At 40.6% G+C, this 18,347-nt stretch overlaps 1 protein-coding gene across 7 annotated transcripts in view; it reads left to right on the top strand.

The window, feature by feature from the left end:
• The window catches only part of LOC121382770 (ras-specific guanine nucleotide-releasing factor 2-like), a 321,414-nt gene that overhangs the window by 104,449 nt on the left and 198,618 nt on the right, over nt 1–18,347 (top strand). The gene's annotated exons all lie outside the window — the stretch shown is intronic.

Raw genomic sequence — 18,347 nt, 5'->3', positions numbered from 1 at the left:
GGATATAGAGAACACTACACGAGTGGCCGTTAGATATCATTTATCTTACAACGAGTTGTTTAAAGACGTATCTAACCAACGAAAGCGAGTTGGATATATAGAATACTATACGAGTTTTCGCTAGATATCATTTTTACGAAACGAGTGAACTTCCCAAGGTATCTGACCGAACGAAAGTCAGGTCAGATACCTTGGGAAGTTCACGAGTTTCGTAAAAATGATGTCTAGTGAAAACGAGTGTGGTATTTTATTTATTACCTACCTTCAAACAATTGTGTATTTGTCATAAAAAATTGAAATTCCTGCATTTCGAATATGTAAACATTTTACACTGTGGCGAAATGATATCACAAGACTGTGCACTACGGTATGTCCCAAAGGTCGCCTCTTAACAAAATAGTTTCTTCTACTTCCGTTTTTTCTTTTACTCCATATTTCGTCCCCAAACCAGTTCGCTACCTGTCTGGTCGTCCCACTTTTACATATATACATGTATCTTTTTATTACAGAAAAAAATTAATGAAATATATAGTAAAAATTGTGGAATGTTGACAACGTAATTTTTCATGAATGAAAAAAAAAGTCCCGGTAGACTTACTGTCCAACCAATGAAAAGACGTACATCCGGTACGACCCTCGTGGTGCATACCGTATTTGTACGACACCGCTATACGTTCACCAGGTGGGTGATAAATAGAGAATACTTCATGAGTGGCCGTTAAATACCATTTATCTTACAACAAAAGCGAGTTGGATATAGAGAATACTACATGAGTGGCCGTTAGATATCATTTATCTTACAACGAGTTGTTTAAAGGCGTATCTAACCAACGAAAGCGAGTTGGATATAGAGAATACTACACGAGTAGCCGTTAGATACCATTTATCTTACAACGAGTTGTTTAAAGACGTATCTAACCAGCGAAAGCGAGTTGGATATAGACAATACTACACGAGTGGCCGTTAGATATCATTTATCTTACAACGAGTTGTTTAAAGACGTATCTAACCAGCGAAAGCGAGTTGGATATAGAGAATACTACACGAGTAGCCGTCCAACGAAAGCGAGTTGGATATAGAGAATACTACACGAGTAGCCGTCCAACGAAATCTTACAACGAGTTGTTTAAAGGCGTATCTAACCAACGAAAGCGAGTTGGATATAGAGAATACTACACGAGTGGCCGTTAGATATCATTATCTTACAACGAGTTGTTAAAAGGCGTATCTAACCAACGAAAGCGAGTTGGATATAGAGAATACTACACGAGTGGCCGTTAGATATCATTTATCTTACAACGAGTTGTTTAAAGGCGTATCTAACCAACGAAAGCGAGTTGGATATAGAGAACACTACACGAGTGGCCGTTAGATATCATTTATCTTACAACGAGTTGTTTAAAGACGTATCTAACCAACGAAAGCGAGTTGGATATATAGAATACTATACGAGTTTTCGCTAGATATCATTTTTACGAAACGAGTGAACTTCCCAAGGTATCTGACCGAACGAAAGTCAGGTCAGATACCTTGGGAAGTTCACGAGTTTCGTAAAAATGATGTCTAGTGAAAACGAGTGTGGTATTTTATTTATTACCTACCTTCAAACAATTGTGTATTTGTCATAAAAAATTGAAATTCCTGCATTTCGAATATGTAAACATTTTACACTGTGGCGAAATGATATCACAAGACTGTGCACTACGGTATGTCCCAAAGGTCGCCTCTTAACAAAATAGTTTCTTCTACTTCCGTTTTTTCTTTTACTCCATATTTCGTCCCCAAATCAGTTCGCTACCTGTCTGGTCGTCCCACTTTTACATATATACATGTATCTTTTTATTACAGAAAAAAATTAATGAAATATATAGTAAAAATTGTGGAATGTTGACAACGTAATTTTTCATGAATGAAAAAAAAAGTCCCGGTAGACTTACTGTCCAACCAATGAAAAGACGTACATCCGGTACGACCCTCGTGGTGCATACCGTATTTGTACGACACCGCTATACGTTCACCAGGTGGGTGATAAATAGAGAATACTTCATGAGTGGCCGTTAAATACCATTTATCTTACAACAAAAGCGAGTTGGATATAGAGAATACTACATGAGTGGCCGTTAGATATCATTTATCTTACGAGTTGTTTAAAGGCGTATCTAACCAACGAAAGCGAGTTGGATATAGAGAATACTACACGAGTAGCCGTTAGATACCATTTATCTTACAACGAGTTGTTTAAAGACGTATCTAACCAGCGAAAGCGAGTTGGATATAGACAATACTACACGAGTGGCCGTTAGATATCATTTATCTTACAACGAGTTGTTTAAAGACGTATCTAACCAGCGAAAGCGAGTTGGATATAGAGAATACTACACGAGTAGCCGTCCAACGAAAGCGAGTTGGATATAGAGAATACTACACGAGTGGCCGTTAGATACCATTTATCTTACAACGAGTTGTTAAAAGGCGTATCTAACCAACGAAAGCGAGTTGGATATAGAGAATACTACACGAGTGGCCGTTAGATATCATTTATCTTACAACGAGTTGTTTAAAGGCGTATCTAACCAACGAAAGCGAGTTGGATATAGAGAATACTTCATGAGTGGCCGTTAAATACCATTTATCTTACAACGAAAGCGAGTTGGATATAGAGAATACTACATGAGTGGCCGTTAGATATCATTTATCTTACAACGAGTTGTTTAAAGGCTTATCTAACCAACGAAAGCGAGTTGGATATAGAGAATACTACATGAGTGGCCGTTAGATATCATTTATCTTACAACGAGTTGTTTAAAGGCTTATCTAACCAACGAAAGCGAGTTGGATACAGAGAATACTACATGAGTGGCCGTTAGATATCATTTATCTTACGAATTGTTTTAAAACGTATCTAACTAGCGAAACAGCGATTTATACTTACGGTGATGGTCTGGCAATTGCAGGCAATTAGGTGCCTACGGTTCGAGTTCCAGCAACGGCATTAGAGACAAGTTGTAGGGCCAAAAAAGGATTTTTATCACCTGTGCCCTTGCATTTATCAAATCATGGGAGATAATTTGCGAGGCCAGACAGGATTTAATTATCCCCTGCAACAAGAAAATATCTATGTACATGTATTTAGTAGTCAAACCCGACATTCATCAATACACACACACACACACACACACACACACACACACACGTATCCAGCCAGAGACAGGGAGACAGACAGACAGACAGACAGTGAGTAACACATACACAAACGCACACAATGTAACATTATATAAAACAGACATTAATGTCGTTATATATTAAATACTGACTGGAATTATTTATTACAAGTGCTGTAAGGATATCGGTAACGATGCGCCAGGTGGCGTATCAATAGTGCTTATTATCTAACTGTGAAATAGAATAAATAACCACACAATTATTCGTAGCGCAATACTCATTTGTGCACTGCAAGTGGTTTACTCGAAGCACACACCCCCCCCCCCCCCCCCCCACCACCACCACCATTGTCTGGTGACATATGTACATATGTAATAACACCGGCATATTTGAAACGATCCCATTGTCTGGTGCTATTTTAATATATATCATCGGCATGTTTGAAACGTAGAAAACCGTAGATGCGTTATATGATTGTAAAATATCAGGACGGAATATATTTTTCTAAGGAGGGGTACAACTTTTAAAACGTTTTCTTTTCTTCTTAATGTCACCAACAGTATTCAAAAGAACACAGATCTGTATTATTTGTGGCAGTCATCCTTAGAAACATATAGCCGATCCTTAGAAACATATAGCCGATCCGTAGATACATATAGCCAATCCTTAGAAACATAATATAGCCGATCCGTAGAAACATAATATAGCCGATCCGTAGAAACATATAGCCGATCCGTAGCCTTACACCTTACACCTCCCTGGGTGGGAGCCGGTACGGAATGCGAACCATGTACCTACCAGCCTTATGTCCGATGGCTTAACCACGACGCCACCGAGGCCGGTAGAAAGTGATTGATGCGGATTACGAATTACGTATACGTATAGGCATTCAGATTACGGACATTTGCCATTTAACCTTCTTTTCTTCTTTCTTATACTTACCTTTCGTTGACACACCAATAGCCGGTGTATTTTTGTGCTGGGGTATCGTTAAATTTTCATTCATTCATTCATTCATTTTCTTTGCTTCTATTTTTCATTTCATTTCAACTTATGTTCGTGCTTATATCCAATTAAGGTTCAAGCACACTTTCCTGGGCACACACCTCAGCTGTCTGTCCAGGACAGTGGGTTAGTTGTTAGTGGTTAACTATATCACCGAGGCCTATATTTCTTTTCTTCCTATCTGGCCTTCGTTCTTCCGTCCCTCTCGCTTCCCCATCTATCTGAGACTATAGTCTCCCTCTTTCTATCTCGCTCTTCATGTGGCTTGGACTATGTGTGTCTCTATCCCTCCATCTTTCCCTCTCTCTCTCCCTCTCTCTCTCTCTCTCTCTCTCTCTCTCTCCTCTCTCTCTCTCTCTCTCTCTCTCTCTCTCTCTCTACCTCTGTCTGTTTCGATCTCTACTTTTCCTTTCTCTCCCCCCTCATTTTCTCTTCCACTTTCTCTAAATCTGCCTCCCCCCCCCCCCCCCACACACACACACACCTCTTCCCATTGTCTTTTTCTGCCACAACCTCTCCCTCCCTCCACGCCCCGTCTCTCTCTCAACACATATTTGTTATATCTGTCTCTCTGTCTCTGTACCATACCCTTTTAATAAATGATGAATCGGAAACTGTTTCCTGGCTAATATTTGAATGCTCCAGATTGAGCCATATTAATTATCAATGTTCTGTCAACGCGGTTGTCATGTTGTTTTAGGTTTGCTTTTTAATATCGCAGATAGGAGACAAAATAACATGACTGCTCTATTTAATTAAAACAAAATGTCCACAACAGACCAGACATCATGACAATATCTTTTTCCACATCCAATATTATACTACAGCCGAGTCTAGCTGCACAAAAGGGCACATAGACTCACATATTTGAGCCTGGTTCCCATAAGCTCGGTAACACGTCGCATATCAAGGCAGACGATGGCAGACCAACGGCAGTTTGTATGCGAACGTGGTCGTAAACAATGTGCTACGAATAGGGAAAATCTTAAAACTGATGTTAATGTTCATTTTTGTGATACATCTGGCGAGGGTTTGACTGAATCTTAAAACTGATGTTAATGTGCATTTTTGTGATACATCTGACGAGGGTTTGACTGAATCTTAAAACTGATGTTAATGTTCATTTTTGTGATACATCTGACGAGGGTTTGACTGAATCTTAAAACTGATGTTAATGTGCATTTTTGTGATACATATGGCAAGGATTTGACTGAATCTTAAAACTGATGTTAATGTTCATTTTTGTGATACATCTGGCGAACTTTTGACATAATCTTAAAACTTATGTTAATGTACATTTGTGTGATACATCTGGCGAGGTTTTGACTGAATGTTAAAACTGATGTTAGGTCTCACTACACAGTTCACTTCTGGGTGAGAGTTCACTGATCACGATCCACTATAGTTCCTAATTGTGACACATGTTCTAGGAATTGGGGACGAATTAAAACAATATGTATTTTTGATGGTAAATCTTCTGGCTGTATTTTCCCCATGTTATTTTGTAATATTGTGCATTGACCTTTTGGGACATGGGTGTATAGCGCAAGAGACAGCCGGGGTGAATCAGTTAATGAACCACCTGTTCGGACCAGTACTACAGGCAGATGCGGTTATATTAGCAAAACACTGAGACGGAAATGTTCTCAATTTTGGAGTGAAAATAAATACTTATATAATGTATGTTCGCAATGGTGTATGTTGTTAGTGCCAACGAGAAGCCGTTCTATTCGCAGTTATCATTTGAAGTTGGACAATTTAACATGGATTACAATGGCAGATGACATCTGTGTAGTGAGACCTTAATGTTCGTTTTTGTGATACATCTGTCGAGGTTTTGACTGAATCTTAAAACTGATGTTAATGTTGATTTTCTTGATACATCTGTCGAGGTTTTCACTCAATCTGCAGTCCAAGTCAGGATTCCAAATGTAGCCAGTGCTGTCCATTCGAGTTAAGTACGGAACTAGACAGTTTTAGCACTAGTAAATAGGAATTTATTGTGCAACATAGTACGATTCCTTGAAGCTCCACGGCGTGTATATTGATATACATATATATATATATATATATATATATATATATATATATATATATATATATATATATATATATATATATAATGCGTTCTTGTCAAAATGTACATCATAGAAATAATATTTTAAAACTTAATGCAATTTTCGGTCCTTCAAGTAGATTTGCTACTTCGGAATGAATGAATGAAATGGTTTTATTTAACGACGCACCCAACACATTGTATTTACGGTTATATGACGTCGGACATATGGTTAAGGACCACACTGATATTGAGGGAGGAAACCCGCTGTCGCCACTTCATGGGCTACACTTTTCGATTAGCAGCAAAGGATCTTTTATATGCATCATCCCATAGACAGGATAGCACATACCACGGCCTTTAATGTACCAGTCGAGGTGCACTGGCTGGAGCGAGAAATAGCCAAATGAGCCCACCGATGGGTATTGATCCCAGACCGACCGCGCATCGAGCGAGCGCTTTACCACTGATCTACGTCCCGCCCCTGCTACTTCGGAATGTCATTTTGAAAATTAGTTTTACGTCATCCTGAATAGCGCCATTTCCGACCTCGTACTAAACACGTGCACGATTTTAAGTACAATTTTTAAAGTCCATATGTAGCAGTCGTGGAGCACTATATGAAATTAGAAACAGCCCACTGGACGGACTCGATCCTACGATCTATCACACAGGCACGTGAGCATTCCAGCCACTGATGGGCTGTGCGGGACGTAACCTGATGTGCGATCGGTCTAGGATCGATCGTCGTCGGTGGGCCCATTGGGCTATTTCTCGTTCCAGCCAGTTTACCACAACCGGTAAATCAAAAGCCATGGTATGTGCCATCCTGTCTGTGGGATGGTGCGTATAAAAGATACCTTGCTTCTAATGGAAAACAAAATGTACAGGGTTTCTTCTCTAAGAATACATGTTAAAATTTCCAAATATTTGACATCCAATAGCCGATGATTACTAAATCAATGTGCTCTAGTGGTGTCGTTAAACAAAACAGACGTTAATTCCCAGCCACTGACATTTATCCAACACATCTCGTTATCTTGCGGAGGCTTTCTTTTTCCTTCCTCTAATAATTCTCCCCAGGCCAATTTGACACATTAATCCAAGGAAGGCTTTTTAATAGTTACTAACATGGCTATTTGATTTCCTAGATATGCATGCCAGCAGCTGATTTAGATAGTATTCAGTTGTATCGACCCAGTCTGCTAAATCCAATAACAAACATGTCCTAGTTAATTATTAGCTTTCACTGTTAGTGCAGTTAGTTTAAAACCATATAAAAATTATAATGTAATGTAATATAATGTAACGTGGTGTAATATAATGTAATATTAGAATAATTTTTTATATACAATAATGTTACAAAGGTAATAGTATAATATGTAGCAGTAGTAATAAAATGTATACAATTCCCATCACTTAAAACAATTCTGGCCGTACCTTTTCACGTGTAACTTCAATAGTTTTAACTTACGAGGGTCATGTAAAACGCACACAGCCCAATTCTGGCCGTACCTTTTCACGTGTAACTTCAATAGTTTTAACTTACGAGGGTCATATAAAACGCACACAGCCCAATTCTGGCCGTACCTTTTCACGTGTAACTTCAATAGTTTTAACTTACGAGGGTCATGTAAAACGCACACAGCCCAATTCTGGCCGTACCTTTTCACGTGTAACTTCAATAGTTTTAACTTACGAGGGTCATGTAAAACGCACACAGCCCAATTCTGGCCGTACCTTTTCACGTGTAACTTCAATAGTTTTAACTTACGAGGGTCATGTAAAACGCACACAGCCCAATTCTGGCCGTACCTTTTCACGTGTAACTTCAATAGTTTTAACTTACGAGGGTCATATAAAACGCACACAGCCCAATTCTGGCCGTACCTTTTCACGTGTAACTTCAATAGTTTTAACTTACGAGGGTCATATAAAACGCACACAGCCCAATTCTGGCCGTACCTTTTCACGTGTAACTTCAATAGTTTTAACTTACGAGGGTCATATAAAACGCACACAGCCCAATTCTGGCCGTACCTTTTCACGTGTAACTTCAATAGTTTTAACTTACGAGGGTCATGTAAAACGCACACAGCCCAATTCTGGCCGTACCTTTTCACGTGTGACTTCAATAGTTTTAACTTACGAGGGTCATGTAAAACGCCCACAGCCCAATTCTGGCCGTACCTTTTCACGTGTAACTTCAATAGTTTTAACTTACGAGGGTCATGTAAAACGCACACAGCCCAATTCTGGCCGTACCTTTTCACGTGTAACTTCAATAGTTTTAACTTACGAGGGTCATGTAAAACGCACACAGCCCAATTAACAATGTTTCGCATTAAACATGTTTTTAAAAGTATTAGACTTTACTTGTGATCTATTTGATATGTTTATTTAATGCCAAGATCACACTTACATGTTATGAACGCAGCCTAGCACATTTTTACATTACATTTTCACATTAAGTTGAGAGCGGTGTTACCGTCATCTGTAAATTAGACACCGAAGCAAATCCATGACCAATTCACTAAAAGAGTGAAGGACTTTCGTATGCTATGATTGAAAACAAAAAAAGAGAAGTGTGTTGGACGTTTATTAATAATTAAAGATGAACCAACATCGGGACACCCTAAAACAGCATTAGATTATGAAAATGTTGAATGTACGACGCTTTCTGAAATGTGAATTACTGTTGACCGCATTGCAAATACAATGAAGTTAAGTGAGTTCAATTATTTCCGCCGTTTTTGGCATGAAAAGCATTTCTGCGCCATGTGTCCCAGGCGTATAGACATGTGATTAACAGAGGCAAAGCCTGGTGGTTGATCTTCTCTGTTGATGTTCCCAACTGACTATAAGTCAAACCGAAACGAAAGGGTAGACACGCATGCTATGGGAAGCACTATAGCTGACCCTCTCTAATGAAAATCAAAACGGTTTCTTCTGAAAGAAAGGTTATGAAAAGCAAAATAACACCTTAGCACATTTTAACTTCGTGGGAGAGGGGGAGGGAGAGATGGGCGGGATACCAAAGAAAGCAGCAAGGGAGTTCAACTTTAATTTTAATCTTTATGCATTTTCTTTATTTTGTTAGATGAATTCCTTAAATAATTCTGACACTCAATAGCCGATGTGTATTTTTGTGCTGCACATACCTCGGCCTTTGAAATACCAGTTGTGGAGCACTGGCTGAGACGAGAAAAACAAACAGTAGGAGAGTAGATCCATCAAAGAGCTTTGACAACTAGACCCACCTCATGATGTTAGAGGGCCGGGTATTTTTAAACACTGCATTGCATCATGGACCAACTCGTGACATTTGTTAAGATAATGCGTGTGGATACTAGTACATGGACAGTCTTTCTTCATCCAAGCCTGGAGAGCACTTGGCAGCTCTTCCAGCTCCCTAATGACAAGTCTTAATTGAAGCAACACTGGAAGCCTGTCTTTAAATGTCATGAGACATCTTCCTGTCCTTGGGCAGAACGGTTCACTATTTGAAACTGCAGATATGCCACAAGCCGAGAGCGCCAATAATAGTATTACACATCGCATTCCACCAGTGTGGGAATTGGTTGTTATACCACTCGTCTGGGGATTCGTGGTTATACCACTCGCCTGAGGATTGGTGGTTATACCACTCGTTTGGGGATTGGTGGTTATACCACTCGTCAGGGGATTGGTGGTTATACCACTCGTCAGGGGATTGGTGGTTATACCACTCGTCTGAGTATATGTGGTTATACCACTCGTCTGGAGATGTGTGGTTATACGACTCGTCTGGAGATGTGTGGTTATACCACTCGTCTGGGGATTGATGGTTATACCACTCGTCAGGGGATTCGTGGTTATACCACTCGTCAGAGGATTAGTGGTTATACCACTCGTCAGGGGATTCGTGGTTATACCACTCGTAAGGGGATTGGTGGTTATACCACTCGTCAGGGGATTGGTGGTTATATCACTCGTCTGAGTATATGTGGTTATACCACTCGTCTGGAGATGTGTGGTTATACCACTCGTCTGGAGATGTGTGGTTATACCACTCGTCTGGAGATGTGTGGTTATACAACTCGTCAGGGGATTGGTGGTTATATCACTCGTCTGAGTATATGTGGTTATACCACTCGTCTGGAGATGTGTGGTTATACCACTCATCTGGAGGTGTGTGGTTATACCACTCGTCTGGGAATTCGTGGTTATACCACTCGTCAGGGGATTCGTGGTTATACCACTCGTCAGGGGATTGGTGGTTATACCACTCGTCAGGGGATTGGTGGTTATGCCACTCGTCAGGGGATTGGTGGTTATACCACTCGTCAAGGGATTGGTGGTTATACCACTCGTCTGTGGATTGGTGGTTATACCACTCGTCTGTAGATTGGTGGTTATACAACTCGTCTGTGGATTGGTGGTTATACCACTCGTCTGTGGATTGGTGGTTATACAACTCGTCTGTGGATTGGTGGTTATACCACTCGTCTGTGGATTGGTGGTTATACCACTCGTCTAAGGATATGTGGCTATACCACTCGTCTGGGGATTGGTGGTTATACCACTCGTCAGGGGATTGGTGGTTATACCACTCGTCTGGGGATTGGTGGTTATACCACTCGTCTGATGATGTGTGGTTATACCACTCGTCTGGGGATGTGTGTTTATACCACCCGTCAGGGGATTCGCGTTTATACCACTCGTCAGGGGATTGGTGGTTATACCACTCGTCAGGAGATTGGTGGTTATACCACTAGTCAGGAGATTCGTGGTTATACCACTCGTCAGGGGATTTGTGGTTATACCACTCGTCATGGGATTCGTGGTTATACCACTCGTCTGGGGATTCGTGGTTATACCACTCGTCAGCGGATTCGTAGTTATACCACTCGTCTGGACATGCGTGGTTATACTACTCGTCTGAGGATTGGTGGTTATACCACTCGTCAGGAGATTGGTGGTTATACCACTCGTCAGGGGATTCGTGGTTATACCACTCGTCTGAGGATTGGTGGTTATACCACTCGTCAGGGGATTTGTGGTTATACCACTCGTCAGGGGATTCGTGGTTATACCACTCATCAGGGGATTCGTGGTTATACCACTCGTCAGCGGATTCGTGGCTATACCACTCGTCAGGGAATTCGTGGCTATACCACTCGTCTGGACATGCGTGGTGATACTACTCGTCTGAGGATTGGTGGTTATACCACACGTCTGGGCATGCGTGGTTATACCACTCGTCTTGAGATGTATAGTTATACCACTTGTTTTTGGGGAAGTGTGTTTATATCACTCGTAATAAATAAATAAATAAATAAATATTTTTAAAAATAGTGCTGGTCGCGATTTTCTTCTCTCGCAGTCTGTACAACATACATGTCACAGTTACCATATGTTTTCATGATCACCTAAGGCACCACACCATGTCGTTATTTAGTGTCTTGGCTTAATGTAGTCCAATTTAAAAAAATATAATATAATATAGTGAAATGCCTTTTCAAATCTATTTATTCTTGGTGTTGTGGAGGGCGAGCGTACATGGTGACGGTCGCTCACTACACTGGTTATTCATCTAACGTTCAATCATAAACTGAATGTGATATGGTACCAGTCAAACTGAACGCACGCTGTCCTGAATGTGATAGTCAATCAACCATTTGACTCGTGCATACATTTACTGAAGGTTCAAGCACGACTGTCTTGGGCACATTCTCCGAGATTCCCCGGTGGGTGTGTCCAAGACAGGGGGGATGGTGGGGGTAATAAGGCTATGGAATTTACAATTTGAATTAGAAGAAAAAGAATTTTTAATTATTTTTAAAATCCTAATTGTAAATTTAGTTATTATCATGCATTAAAAAAAATCTTCTAATATATATATATATATATATATATATATGTGGACTCCCATTCCAGTCTTTAAGCTCAAAATTGCCATTTCAGCATACATACATGCATACATGTATGTGTCACAGTTATCACGCGCTTGCACTTAGCAGCCACTGATTAAACAAAATGCCGTGGCGTGTTGTTAAACTGTCAATCCCTTCCGTTCACAGCAGCTGCCGATTAGCCCTCAGTGTTATATGGGGTGTCCTTACATCGTCTTCCTTTATCGATTGGTCGAGCCCACTCTCTGCTGTTGTCAGGCCGATAAAGTGCATCTGTTGGTCTTCCATTCCTCGACACGTTCCGCTTGATATCGTTTTGATTAGCCCCTGTCACCAGCGGTTACTCTTAAGGCATGTCCTACGCGAACAAGTTTTTCTTGACGAGTGATGTGACTTGTAAACTGGCAACAAGTTTTCTTCGTTGCGCAGCCAGCGTTCGTTTCAGCGGTGGGGTAATCCTCTATATATATACGAAAGTGAAGTGGATGCAAATCGAAAGTGAAAGTATCAGCATGGAAGATGCGCACGCATCCAAAAGGTGCTAACAACCGATGTGACCTGTAAACTGCCAACATGGTTTCCTTGTTGTGCAGACAGCGTTGGCGTGAACGGTTGATGTCCTCTTCAATACGAAAGTGAAACCAGTGCAAATCAAAAGTAACAGTATCAGCATTGAAGATGCGCACGCATCCAAAATGTGCTAACAACCGATATAACCTAAACTACTAACACATGTTGCACCTAGTGCAGCCAGCGTTGGCTTGAAAGGTGGATGTCCTCTACAGTTGTATGAGTGAAACTGTTGCAAATCGAAAGTGAAAGTATCAACATGGAAGATACGCACGCATCGAAAAGGTGGTAATCGAATGGCCAAGCTACTTCATACAAGATTTCTCAATCTGCATTAAAATTTCAAGTTTTCTTAGTTGGAGACCGTTTAAAGGCATATGATAGCCATTGTGATGATCCACAGTGAAAACCGTTCACTGAAATTAACATTAGTGGAACCGATTCCACGTAAAATGGCTTTTCAGAATATTGCATCAAAATATATATCTTTAAATGGTCTGCTAATAATCGTTATTCTACCAGCTACAGCTATGGCAATAACAACTAACCATTAACCCATTGTGGAGAGACAGCCGAGATAGTTGATGTGTCTACACAGGATGGCGTGCTTGAACCTTAATTGGATATAAGCAAAAAAACTAAGTTGAAATGAATGGACGAGTTATTTTGGGCCTTCTTATGGGGTGTATCTTTTAATGAGCAACATGAGATTACTTGTCTCTTACTAACCTCACAACAGTGTTGGTATGTCCAGTGTTAAAGTAGAGTTTGCTTGGTTTAACAACACCACTAAAGCACATTGATTTATTAAACTATAGGATGTCAAACGTTTGGTAAGGTTGACACAGTGTTAGAAAACACACTACATTTTTCCTTTAGTAGCAAGGGAGTTTTTATATGCACCATCCCAAAAACAGGATAGCACATGCCACGGCCTTTGATATACCAGTCATGGCTAAAACGAGAAATAGCCCAACGAGACCACCGACGGGTATTGATCGTAGACCGACTGGACTATCTTGTAATAAGTACTTACACGTATACGACAGAATTATTTGTCACTTTATGGGTTCAGATTAAAGCTTGTCAGCATGATATTATTATAACAGCTGGCATTTTATATAATTGACGATAACGACATTTATACAAAACGATAATGGACTAGAACGATCATTGCAATGGCTGACATTTTGCATAATTGTAAACTATGATGAAAAAAAACAACCAAAATAGCGCCTTTTGTTCGTTGTATAGAAAATAGTAAACAAGATGATTAAACTGCTTCATGTTTCTAGAGTTAAGATCATACATGTAAGCATGTAAATATGATTACACCTGTTTGGGTCGTTAACCTTAGCTGTCACGCGTTCATAGCTATGCATTTATAGGGGTTTTATTGGGGGGTTGGGTGTATTTGTTTTTACACACATATGTGTATCTGAGAGAGACAGACAGACAGAAACAGACATAAATAGAGAGAAGGCAAGAGAGACAGACATACGGATGGACACACACACACACACACACACATACACATGACATACGTAGAGAGAAAGCAAGAGAGACAGACATAGAACAGACAGAGAGAAAGCAAGAGCAACAGACATACGAATGGAGAGAGAGAGACAGACATATGACAGACAAAGAGAAAAAAACAAGAGACAGACAGACACATGGCAGACATAGAAAAAAGCAAGAGCGACAGACACAGGCATGACAGACATAGAGAGAAAGCAAGAGAGATAGATACATGAAAATACATAGAGAGAAAGCAAAAGAGACAGATAGACACACAATAGGCGATGTATTTTTCGTGTTGGGTGTCGTTAAACATCTATTCTATTCTAGTCTATTCTACAGACATAGAGAGAAAGCAAGAGAGATAGACACACGAGAGAAAGGAAAAGAGACAGACAGATATCCAAAAGTCGATGTATTTTCGTGCTGGGATGTCGTTAAACATATATTCTATTCTAAAGACAGACAGACACATGACAGAAAGCAAGAGAGACAGATAGACATATAACAGACATAGAAAAAAGCAAGAGCGACAGACAGAGACACGACAGACATAGAGAGAAGGCAAAAGAGATAGACAGACACCCAATAGCCGATGTATTTTTCGTGCTGGGGTGTCGTTAAACATTCTATTCTATTCTATTCTGTTCTCTTCTGTTCTGTTCTGTTCTGTTCTGTTCTATTCTATTCTATTCTACAGACAGACACATGGCAGACATAGAGAGAAAGCAAGAGAGAGACACATGACATATATAGAGAGAAAGCAAGAGAGACAGACAGACACAGAGAGAAAGCAAGAGAGACAGACAGACACATGCCAGAGAAAGCAAGGGAGATAGACAGACATAGAGAGAAGGCAAGCGAGAAAGAACGACAGATGGACAGACAGAGAGACGGACAAGATAACAAACATTGAGAGAAAGCGAGACAGACATACAGAGACAGACGGACGGACAGAGATAGATGACAGACATAAAGATAACACTAGAGAGAGTCAGACGGGCGGACAGGTTTAGAGTGAGTGAGTGAGATAGTGAGTGAACGAGAACACTTGTGTTGGTGGCATGGCAACCCCTAAATTGGTTTCTATTTAGTACTGAGATTTGGGGTTTTTTTTGCGAGCACCGGCTTGATCCTGCTTTGCCACAAATATTTAATATTAAGCGCCAAAACCAGTGTAGCGAGCGCTGCCTTACGTACATTAAATTAACGCTGCACAGCTCACACTCAAGGAGCGTACGTAACTTTTCCAACAACAAACATTTACCGCGTGTACATCAAATAGGTTACTAAATACTAGTCGTCATAGTGAGTCGTTTTAATACAAAAACATTGGTTGTGCAGTTAAAGGCTTATTATATAAAAATTAAAATGAATAAAAACTTACAAGAACAAACAAACAAAATAGAACAAAAGCAACACAAACACAAAACATCCACAAGCATTTAATAAATACTGTGAAATATCAGAGGCGGCGCAGACCACTTTTTTTTGTTTTTTTGGTAGGTTATATTTGTTGTACCTGTGAAGATGTCCTTCACATGTGAATTTGAAAGGAGAATCTGGCAACCTCGAGCCGTACCACTATTTTTTTACACTATGCCGCCCCTTAATATGTTTCAATTTTAGCCGAACTTCGTTGAAATATAACCGATTAATATGACATTTTCATACCTTTAACCATTTTTCACATTTATATTGGGAGGTAACACGAAGAATTATGACATATAACAAGCTAAGTGGTTCTTATCTAATCCATTATATGCATTGCGTCTGTATTTTCGGTAAAAATGGCCACCAACTTGAATTCAATATGGCGGCCTTACCCACGTGATCCAGAGTGTGTGATCAAACGTTTTCTTAACAGTGAAGCATAGCGAACGAATATCCAAAGTGAAATTCAGAGCCTATGAAAGACCACACACATGCGGCAGTGCATCTCTTTACAGTTCCGCGCTTGCTAAGCTAATAAGACAAACCTAGTGTCATCATGTTCTCACCTGTCCTCGCAGCCTAATTATTAACTCTCACCTGGGTTCAGCTCCAGAAGATAACCAATTACTCCATATGATTGTGGGGCAGTGCTGTCACGGTTCCCATTATACATGGGTAATGAGAAGGTCTGTGATAAAAGCAGGATGCTGTGTTTCAAATATCACCTTTAATAATTTACTTGATGTTAGAAATGCGAAAAATCACGTAACCAAAAGCTCAATATGCTATAGTTCAAAAAAAAGAAAGAAAAAACATGAGTGTCTACGTTAATTTGTGTCGGTCTTCATCTCTTAACGATTCTTTGGAAACCAGGTTTAAAATGAGTCTTTTGCGGTGTTTTTTGTGTGAGTGACAACAGATTCCCCAAATACAAAACGCAAAGACGGCATGACATAACAATGTCAGATACAAAACATATAGACTGCAAGACATAACAGTGTCAGATACAAAACATATAGACTGCAAGACATAAAAGTGTCAGATACAAAACATATAGATAGCAAGACATAACAGTGTCAGATACAAACATATAGACGGGTAGACATAACAATGTCAGATACAAAACATATAGACTGCAAGACATAACAATGTCAGATACAAAACATATGAACTACACGACATAACAATGTATAAAAAAAGTTTGAGGTGGGCAGAATTTGGAATAAAAAATTTAGTGGTCGGTCAAAGACCTAAGTCCTAAAGAGAATAACCTGCTGTATCCTACACATGTCTAGACTGAGAAATTAAATCCAAAAGTATTTTTGAATGCTCGGCCTAAAACGTTTTAAGATGATTTGAGCAAAATAACGGGCGCCAAAGTAAAGTGCGTTGGACTCTTTACCAAAAAATAAACATAAGAATTTTGAACCACCTACGCCCCAAAAAGGTTACCTGTCCTAGGAGAGGTTGGCTACTTCGTCGGTGACGTTGTTAGAGTCCCTGAGGGTCGGTTGCAGATGTTGGCGCTGCTGCAGAGTTCGAACTACAGTGGAGTAGTCGGGGCCGCAGACTGCTCTGCTCATCCTGTGAAGAGATCTGTTGTCAATCTTCGGGAACAGGATGGCTTGTCAGTAGGTCTGGTCCCTCTTGTGCGTCACAACTACTCCGTGTATTCCGCTGAACACCTTGTTGTGCAGTTCGAACTGGCTGCCGTCCCCCAGTGGTCTCCAGTCGGCGTTGATATGTCCTCCCTTCAACGTCATCGGATCTGCTGTGTCCCCCTGCATATACGGGTGAAGCTGTTTTCGTAACCCGCTGACGGCTAAGAGGCAGTCGTCCTCCTCGGGAGGGGGGGGGGGGTGATCGTCGGCTGCGGCGGCTTGGTCTTGGCTGGCTGGGTGGTCGGGGATGTGGCCTTCCTCTACACCGCAGCGGCAACAGCAACAGGTCCTGGCGCCGACTCAACGGGAGCGGTCGGTATAGTTGACCGCTTCACCGGAGTCGCCACCCTTGGAGTGGAGGTCGGTGGAGCCGCCCGCGGAGCTTGACACATCGCGATGTCTGGCTGCGAATAGTTATCATCCGGGGACTCGGGCGCCAACGGCTGTCGTGTCCTCTTCGAAGAAGTCGGTGGGGGCGGGTCACCATATACCAAAGACACTGTCGCCCGTGCCCCGGTATTAGTAACCCGGAACTCCAATAGAGCCCCAAAGCTGGCTATCAATCCCCCCAGGTGGGGAGGGGGGCAACTGGAGAGCGCAGGTAGACACGTCTAGTCGCATCGCGAAATCAGCTGGGAGTCGAACACGTAGATAGCAAAACATAACAATGTCAAATACAAATCACAGACTAAAAGATTTATCGGTATCAAATACAGAACTCATATACTTCAAGATTTAACAGTATACAATACATCATAGTCTACAAGAATTAACAGTATCAAATACATCACACATAGAATACAAGATCTAACAGTATCAAATTTAAAACATAGATTACACGACATAACAATGTCAAATACAGAAAACAGAATACAAGATTTAACAGTATCAAATGTACAACACATAGACTACAAGATTTAACAGTATGCAATAAAACAGACAAAGTGTAAAGGATTGAACAGTATCAAATAGAAATCACATAGACTACACTTTTAAAAAATATCAAATACAGAACATAAACTAAAAGATGTAACAGTATGCAATAGC

Source organism: Gigantopelta aegis, chromosome 2 (assembly GCF_016097555.1).
Source record: "Gigantopelta aegis isolate Gae_Host chromosome 2, Gae_host_genome, whole genome shotgun sequence".
Lineage (NCBI taxonomy): Eukaryota > Metazoa > Mollusca > Gastropoda > Neomphalida > Peltospiridae > Gigantopelta > Gigantopelta aegis.
Note: the sequence above shows the minus strand (reverse complement) of the source record. Positions and strands in the feature narration are given on the sequence as shown.